At 39.6% G+C, this 9,353-nt stretch overlaps 1 pseudogene; it reads right to left on the reverse strand.

The window, feature by feature from the left end:
• Window positions 1-4,391: 4,391 nt before the first annotated feature.
• Window positions 4,392-4,839, reverse strand: LOC147428151 (uncharacterized; annotated as a pseudogene).
• Between the last annotated feature and the right edge of the window lie 4,514 nt (window positions 4,840-9,353).

The following is a 9,353-nucleotide window of genomic DNA, read 5'->3' on the forward strand; positions in this document are numbered from 1 at the left end:
TGGTGTCTACATTACCATGCATAAACAATCTCCCAAACTTTGGCCATCGCTTCCTCCAAATGCAATCTAGAGCGCACCAACCATTTCGTAGATATTGAATTATGTTTGGGTGGTTGTCGTACTTTTGACATAACATCTCATACTGCCCATTAAATTCACCTTCAGTTACGCTTTGCATAAGATTGCACAACCCTATGTATATATCCCCACGTTGGAGATTTTCAACCCATGCCTTCTTTATATGAAACCAACACAATAGGACATGACAAGAAACTTGAGTGTAATTCCCATGCTCATCTATCCTCCAACAATGTGGATCTTTGTCGATGGCATCAAGCAAGGCTTCTAATTCTTGTTGAGATTTATCAATCACCAATGCAGTTGGTCGGATGTTTCCCATTCTTGTGAAAATCAAACGCATCGCGAGATTTAAGGCTATAACTTCGTGTTGAACACCCAAGTCCGAGGTGCATAGCATGAACCAAATGGGAATGCCAACTCCCAATTGATTTGGTAACACTGCTGCAAATAAAGGAAAACCATATGCATTTGTCTTGAAGGTACTATCAATGGCCCAAGCATTGTTTTGTGAGAAACAGACACAAATTTCTAGCATCCAATCATCTTGTATAATCAAAATAAATGGTCTATCTTTGGCTTCCTTTGCTTTGGGATTATATGGTTGGACATGGACAACCTACATAAGCAATTTTTTATGATTCAATGAAGCCATAAAGTAGTGAAGATGCTAATATGAAGGTCAATAACATATGCACATGTAACAAAAGGCACCTTCTGTTATTTTTGTAGGGATAGTGCTTCCATATACATTGTCATCCAATCATCATCACTAACTCAGTCTACACCCAAAAGTTACACCGGTTGTGACATAAAATGCATTTGTTTACTAGAATCACAATAATGAATTGAAGCATACCTTTAATCCGCATTCAATATGATAGCATTCTGATCTCTTTGGGTATCATAAAGAACTGTGAGGTCTCCACCCTGCCGTATCAAACGGCGGATCTGATGGTGAACTTGGTGGCCACTAGATCTATAACGGAAGCAAACAAAGTGGTTCAGGGTTCAGCTAGCGGACGATCTCTCATCACAAAGTGAGTCGAGTTCGAGCCTACTAGCAATGAGATCTAGCTCCACCTCGCAGGGGAAGCGTACTTAAACTATCTATCAATCCTAAGACCCACCTTCCAAGAGGAGAGAAACCCTGAGTGCCTTTTTTCCCATGTTTCAGAGGCACGTACACTTGAGACTTCGCCGCTCTAGGGGCAATGAGTATTACTAGTATCGATTTAAACACTATGGGGACAGAGAGTTCCCGACTAATCGGGACCACCCTTCTCATAGGCATTGGCAACCTGAGCCAAGCCCCCACTTTCCACCCCCACACTCACACTTCCTTGTGTGTCCTAATTACTACCACAATGATTGTTCAACATAAACATTCCTTGATTAGATTCCAAATCACAATGTTCGTTAAGACAGCCCTTCAATCAGTATTGCAAAGCGGCACCAAGATAGAGTTCTAGTAAAAATTCTACTCAAACTTATTCATTAAAATTCCAATGTTCTGGAGGTACAACATCCCCCCTCCAGCGAGAGTTTACTCCTCCCGTTGTCGCCTAGCTGCCCATACAACTAGGTATGTCCACCGCATACAAAGCATGACATGGACATTCCCACCGCTTAACCAGCAGACGTGGGTTCCCACCGCATAGAAAGCAAGTCGTGGGTATCCACCGCTTAACTAGCAGTCGTGGATTCAAGAGCCCTTAACCAGGAATTTTGCCCCCTGTGATCAGTAGGGGGATCAGGACTAATTCAACATTGGAAATAGAATGAACATGTCGAGCTAAATTTTCCCTAGCAGACATTCTTTCCTATTGCAAACAGTATATCCATCAATCATTTCTTTCCTACTTTAGACTTAAATGTACAATGAGTTTAAATGCCGAGATTTCCGTCGGATTTCTCCAACATGTTTGGGGATATGTTCTTTCCTAGCTAAACGTGTGCAATGTTAATTAAACAATTGAATAAAATTGTGACCTAGCTCTTCCATTTCTTCGTCAATGGCTCGTGAGATGGCCGGTGCTTGTTCGTCCGTGGGAGCTTTTCCTTTCCCATTCACATTGCTCGTTCGCGCCTCGCGGTCGTGGGCACCACCAAAGCGAGTTCTCTTAACCGGGGCCATTTTATACTCACTACTTTAAATGATAAACTTGAAGAAAAGAGCTAAAGTCCGAGAGCATCATAACAATCAAATGACAGATTAGAATCATTGAACAATCCTCCTTATGCAAGAGGGTTAGATTTTTCCTTCGAGACCTAGTAATTTTTATGGGTAATACTTTACTTGTCCTATGGGAACCGGCTCTAAAGTTAATCACTTGGCTTAGATGATTAAGAATATCAGAATTTTACTAATTAAATTACAAGAGAGATGAATTAAGCCAGCTCAATCACTTTCCTAATGCAATTAGAAAGATGCAGAATCACCGCATGCATAGGTGAGAGAAAATTCTCTTCTTAGTGGCTTAATGATGGATTAATTTTTGCCTTAATCACATCTTAATGTATGATAAATTTGAATGTAACTTATTTACACCAACATTATGTGGTAAAAGAATGAATTTCATCAAATCTACATCATTACCGCCTTGACAATTAATTACTATGCTGCCTAGAGAGAGAAATTCTCTCCTAGTCATGTATTAATCATTGATTAAGAGTGATGAATGGCTGCATAAATTATCTAATTAGATGATGATTATGTAATGGAGTATAGCTATGTAAAATTAGAGAGCAGCTATTGAGAATTATAGCTAGGATTAAGCATAGTAGACGAGGAATTAAGAGAATAATGAAAATAATTACAGAAGAGCATAAATTAAACCATGATTACCGTGATTAGGGGCTGAAAATCCTCCCGATTTTCTGATCTAAATGAGTTCTCAAGATGAGAATTCGGCAACACTTCCCTCCTTGCTTCTCCTTCAAAAAACTGTGTGCGCCGAGACAGCACCTCCCCAAGGTGTGTGTATAGGTGGGTGTGTGTGTACTGGGTGTGTGTGAGCATGTGTCTATGTGTGTGTGTGAGCACACATTTAAATAGGCTCCTCAAGGCTGAAAATTGAAACTAGCTGCTATAAGCATCTGAGTGAGCTCTCACATCATGCATGGCAAGTCTAGTTTCATGCCTACCAAGTGTCCAGTTAGCTAGTCTAACTAGCTCTCACACTCACTCTCAAGCTTGGAAACTCTCCCACAACTCCCACAAGACAAGAGGGTGCCCCCTAGCTGCTAAAGCTGGCTCAGAGTGGCCTGGAACTTGCTCCCACACAGCCTCGAGTCCCGATGCCTCCCCGGACAATTTTTGGAAAATTTGGTTTTAGGGTAAAACAGGTCATACGAGTCAGAATTTGATGCCGAAAATTGATATACTAAGCTCTAACTAAGGCGTACTGGTCCGAGTACCTGCCATATTTAGCAGCCTCCGGGGTCCGAAAATGCAATTTTTCAAATTCGGGGTACAGGTGCAGTTTTTCGAGACGGTCAAAACTGGACGGGTAGTGTGACCAAAAACTTGCTATTTTTGGAAATTTTTCACAAAAAATATTTTAATTCACATTTGGAAGCTTTATAACATTCTAAACAACATGGAACTGACAGAATTTGGAAAACTGCTAAAAATAATAACTTTTTCCATTATGTTCATTTCATGGTACAAGGGTGCTCTTTTTGGTCGGGGTCAGAGACCTTACAAGAACATATAGATAGTGAGGTCCAACAATGAGGCCTTTTCCATTTGTAATTTCTCCTTTGACATTGACATTTGAGAAACATGACGCGAGCTTCCAACATCGAACAAGTCTTCAATGTAGCACTCTATAACCGATGGATGCACTGGTAAATGATACACGTCGCTTGTTGATCCAGGTACATGATTTTCATGTTGAGGATAGACAATTATTGTAACATCATCTAATCCTTCATGTATTTCCACTTGCAGTTTGAATGGACACCCACACCTTCTTGTTGTGCGCAACCTCTTCATCTTGCCTCTTCGCTTACTAAAGCCTCGACGATGACATATGTAGTCCACCTTGACTTTGGAAGATGTGCACTTTTTTGAAGAGCATGCCATTCTTAACCTAACCTTGTACTTTACCATGAGATCTGCTAGAACCTTTTCCACATCATTTTTGTTTGTGAAAATTTCAAGCAATGGTACTCTATTGAGATCCAAACCTTGGTGGGAAGAAGATTCAACCCTACTCTTGACACATTGACATTCACACGATGCAATGAGTGCCTTGATATAAGAACATGGTATTCCAAAAGTTACAAATCAATACACCATTGTAACTTCAAGGTGTCCATGGTAGCATGAAGACCTTTATGGTCCCCCCTTCCTTCATTGCAATGACCGACTAATACTAGGCCCTCCCAATCCTCAATACAAGCAATCTTTAACTTGGGTTCTTGTTTCAAGCAAAGTGCTAATTTCTCACCCTCTACCACCAAGCAAAGCCGGTCTCTGAATCGTCTCCACTTCTTGAGATCATGTACATTGCTTCTCTTGCAACCTTTCAAATCCTCAAGGGTTGTCGGCATCACATCTTGTAGAGACAAAACCATTACATTGTAAGTTTCCCTATCAAAGGAGAAGTACATGGAGGATGTAAAATCAAGAGGATTTGGTTGCCGAACATGTAATCCTTGAGCATCTACTTCATCCTCTTCATCGTTGTCGAAGCTCAATTCTGAATTGCTTGTAACATTGGCACTATCTTCACTTGTCATCACCCAATCCATTGTAGACTAATCAATGATCCTCAAGAAATGGAGCAAAGGTAATTCATAGCTCCAATTTATGGAGACATTAATCAGAGAAATGAGCAAACCGTTGAAAACCCCACTAGCTCCCTTTTTACAAAACTGTAAACTAGGGAACCCTAGTCTACTTTTTACACAAAAGTAAACTAGGGTTTCCCAGTTTACTTTGTACACAAAAGTAAACTAGGGTTCCCTAGTTTACAGTTGGGTAGACGCCATGCTTAATGACATTCTTCCATAGGCTTTTAATAAGAGCATAAAAATCTGTCAGTAATATGCTCCACTGAGTACTTTATGGGTCCCAAAAGCCCCCATATTTAATGCTTAATCAAAAATCTTTGGGCGTGCACTTTTTGCAAAAAAGTAAACTAGGGTTCCCTAGTTTACTTTCGTTCCCTAGTTTACTTTTTTGGCGCTCAGAGAAATCAACAGCCATCCTCCCTTGACCCCACCCCCAATCAAGCACCGCCCTTAATCCCACCCTGAGGTGCCTGTGCCACTTAGTCCTGAGGGTCATCTCCTCCTACCTTAGTCTTCGTTGCCCCACCCGGCGTCGCGGTTTAAATCGCCTTGAAGAGATCGTTAGTACAAGTCAAATATAGAGAAGAAGAATAGTCCCTCAAGCAATTCATGCACGAGTTGTAATGATAACGAGGGAGCTTGACTATATACATGAGGCTAAGTTGAAAGATGAGAGAAAACACAAAAGTAGTTATGGTAGCAAACAAGAACGCCATAGTCAACATGAGTGAAAAAAATCATCGAAGAGATGCTGATGTTAATTGCAATAGGCATGATCTACACGATGATGGATATATATACGATTGACAAAAGAAAAGGTATGAAAGACAAAGAGAGCATGAGAGAAGAAGGAATTGTAGCCACATGGATGATGATTGAAACGCTCACAAAGAGCACAATGATTGTAGGGATAGATACAATGTATATGTTGGAAGTAATGACAATGATGAATGCAGAGACGAGAGCAAGAGGGATTCAGAGGAATATAGCTCATGCATGCTTTTCGGCACGTAGAAGGCTGACTATGGGTTGAAACCTTAAAGAGTACTTGTCCCTCATTTTGACCATCATATCTATATATGCTCAATCTTGACCATCATATCTATATATCAAATAGATACACTCTTTTTTCCTCATGGTTGGGCAATTCGACTTATGTATATATATCAAATAGATACACTGTTTTTTCCTCATAGTTGGGCAATTTAACTTATGTATTGCAATACTCAATGCATGATGTACATGCTTACTTATTCCTAGGTGGTTGATGTCAATCTATGTATGTTCTTGTTTGGCAATGCATTTTAGCCCAATGTACTCCTCTGTTTAGCACAAGCATGACCAGTTATCCTAGAGTTTTCCTCCTCATACATGTTTTGCATGATCGACAACCAAGACAACACATCCCTCTCTCTCTCTCTCTCTCTCTCTCTCTCTCTCTCTCTCTCTCTCTCTCTCCAACCAAGAAATAGGGAAAATTTGACTACGCTTGATTTATAGTATGTTGGATCCCTAATCTAGAGACTAAATGGCCGACATTATTAGGCTAAATGGAAATCTGCAAACAACTACCAAAGTAGGTTAAGGAGTAGGAGTTTAAGGAAAATGATTAAGCTGCAACTTTGCTCAATTCAATCACCCCCTTTAGTAGCCCTTTGTTGTATAGTCATCTCTATGGGACACAACTTGCTCCTTCCCAAATGCTCATCAACTCAAGCTGAGCTATTGATGCTATCAATCGACTGCTCACCCGCTCGTGTTCCAAAACAAAATCCAAGGAGACAACAATTACACTCCAAAATCAATCAGAACACGTACAACAAGGAGTAGTTCCTTGGTCTCATTGCTCAAATAAATGTAGAGAATTCGTACATTTTATAGACACCTATAGATGTAATCAATCATCATATAGAAATTCTTTTCTTAAAAAATTCCAATGCACTTTGTACTTGTTTACTTTAGTGCTCGATGCTTGATGTCAATTTGTATATGTCCTATTATGTTCTATAGAAACGTCCACCAAGCCATTATGCCTCAACGTTCTCATTGGAAAATTAGGTTGAACATGTGTCTCTATTGAGTTTTAGTTTGGCTTATTACATGGGCATGTCTACTTACTAGCTCCATGTAACAAATAGGAAAACATCTAAACGGCCTGACTTGGTGATAGTTGGGCTAGGAAACCCGCATATGAAAATTATACAGTAAATTGTGTATATTTAAAGGTTTCAACACTAAATTTTCCAAAATTTGTAGGTTTTCTCACCTCTTAATTTGAAATGTAGAGGTAAATGTGAAGGGGAGTTGGCCTAGCGGTCAAGGTGAGGGGGTTTTAGCATGTCCGCTATGGTTCAATCCATTCGACATGCGGGTGTGTGGGTGCAATTCCATAAATTATAGGATTGCAAAAGGAAAAAGGTAGAGGGAAGTTCCTTTTTTTTGTTAGGCTAGATTAAAGGGAAAATTGCAAAAGTACCCCTCTAACTTGTGGAAATTCCAAAAATTTCAAAGATTCCCAAAATACATTGTATATTTTTAGGTCGGATTATTCAAGATTTTCTAATCTTTATTCCTTTTTGACAATTGAGATCCATTTTTGAGTGCTTAGCATGTAATCTGTCACAAACAACCTAGCAAAAAAAGGGAATTATGTCTAAAAATAATGAAGCAATTCATCTCCAAAGCCTACATAAGCAACTCAAATTCTAGTAATTTTAGCATCTTGTATAATAGACAATCAACCTTCTTATAAAAAGCTACAAACAAATTTAACTGCGGAGAAATTTAATCTCACAAACAAGGGTATTTCGGAATATTGGAAATTTGAAGGACATTATGGGAATTTTTGACACTGAATATATTGGGGGTATTTTGAGAAATTTTGAAATTTGAGGGGTATCTTGGGAATTTCCACAAATTAGAGGGGTATTTTGGTGATTTTCCTTATATTAAATCTAGACTTTTTACTGATTATTATACTTACCATGGAGAGTATTTTACTTCCAAAAAACATGTATATCTCGCTGAAAATTATATGCCGCCGCTTTTAAAAATCTCATATATATGAAAATAAAATTTAATTTTGTGCTCAGAGTTATTCAACACGACAAAAGAAAAAAGTACTTGTTTGCTTTCTAAAAGACCTCTCATATGCAAGTTGGAATCACACTAAAATCTCTTTCTTACTATTTCAATAAAGCATTTCAAATGATTTACAATTCTGCCACTTTACTTTTGCTCACAGGCAAGGGAATCCTGGCATAAATTTCAAAGTCATCCTTTTGGGGGTTTGGTCTTTTGACTACATAAGTAGTCCTTAGTAAAGGGTTGGATTTTAGGTGCATCTCTCGACCATTGGATAAAGCTCGTAGATTAGCAGACACCTGGCCAATGCAAGCTCCATCCACTTCACCTCGTTGGAATCGAAGTCACCTTTGTTGCCAAGGGCTACTTGCTAGCAATTGGATTAGAACATAAATGTTCCTTTGGTAACTATAACACGCCTCTACTCTTGAATGATTCTGCTAGGCAATGGCTAAGGGCATTACACCCAACACTACACAAGAAGATTTGGAAATTTTCTCATGTAGGAAAACGGAGTCTTTCTCAATGTTTTTCATACACAACATCATGAGCTTCTTCTCGAGAGGCACCGCATAGCTAGCTAGGTACGATTGGGGGCCGGGGACCATTGGCCCCCCCACCGGGCCGGCAGTCCCCTACCCCCACTCGTACCTAGCTAGGTATGCGGCGGCTCCCTCAGAGAAGCTCATGATGTTGAGGTAAGTCACAATGTGGGAAATATTGTGAGAATTTGTCCAAAACTTCTTGTGGTAAGGATTGTGACAATGTGAGAGAGAGAGAGAGAGAGAGAGAGAGAGAGAGAATTGTTTCTCTTTGAAAGTCAAATAAGACTCCTCATTTCATCTTCACTGCAACATTAAAGTTTCTATATCCCTGGATAACTTTTCACCGTTCATCTCTTGCACCGCATCCTTAAGTCCATTCATTTTCCATATGAGATCTTATAGTTCACGAGTTATTGCTAATTGAAACAGATATAGAAAGCTAGGAACCTTTATCTCTTTGAGGAAAAATATGTCACGACTCAATTGAATGATGTTGTGAGTGAGAGCACAGAGTTCATTTATGTTCTGGGATCAAAGAGAGGGGCCACCACTACTGTCGAAGAATGGAAATATGCACTTAGGTGCATCGGTTATTAGTATGGTAACACTTAGCGGCTCTTTGCCAATCTCTTGTTACTTCGTTAGTGAAGTGTCGATTTTCAGATCCTTGGCTCCTCAATAGCCCACGTGGCATCTCGCTCAAAAGCTAAAAACGTGGGCGTGTCTCACTGTAAAGCTCTAAAAAAAACAGGCCTTCAAAAAGCTTTAAAAAAACAGCGCCGTCAAACGCAGCAACAAGCAGAAAAAAAAAAAACAGCACCATCAAACGCCAAAGCCCAACAG

This window comes from Adiantum capillus-veneris, chromosome 23, assembly GCF_014529385.1.
Source record: "Adiantum capillus-veneris isolate H3 chromosome 23, ASM1452938v2, whole genome shotgun sequence".
In the NCBI taxonomy this organism is placed as follows: domain Eukaryota; kingdom Viridiplantae; phylum Streptophyta; class Polypodiopsida; order Polypodiales; family Pteridaceae; genus Adiantum; species Adiantum capillus-veneris.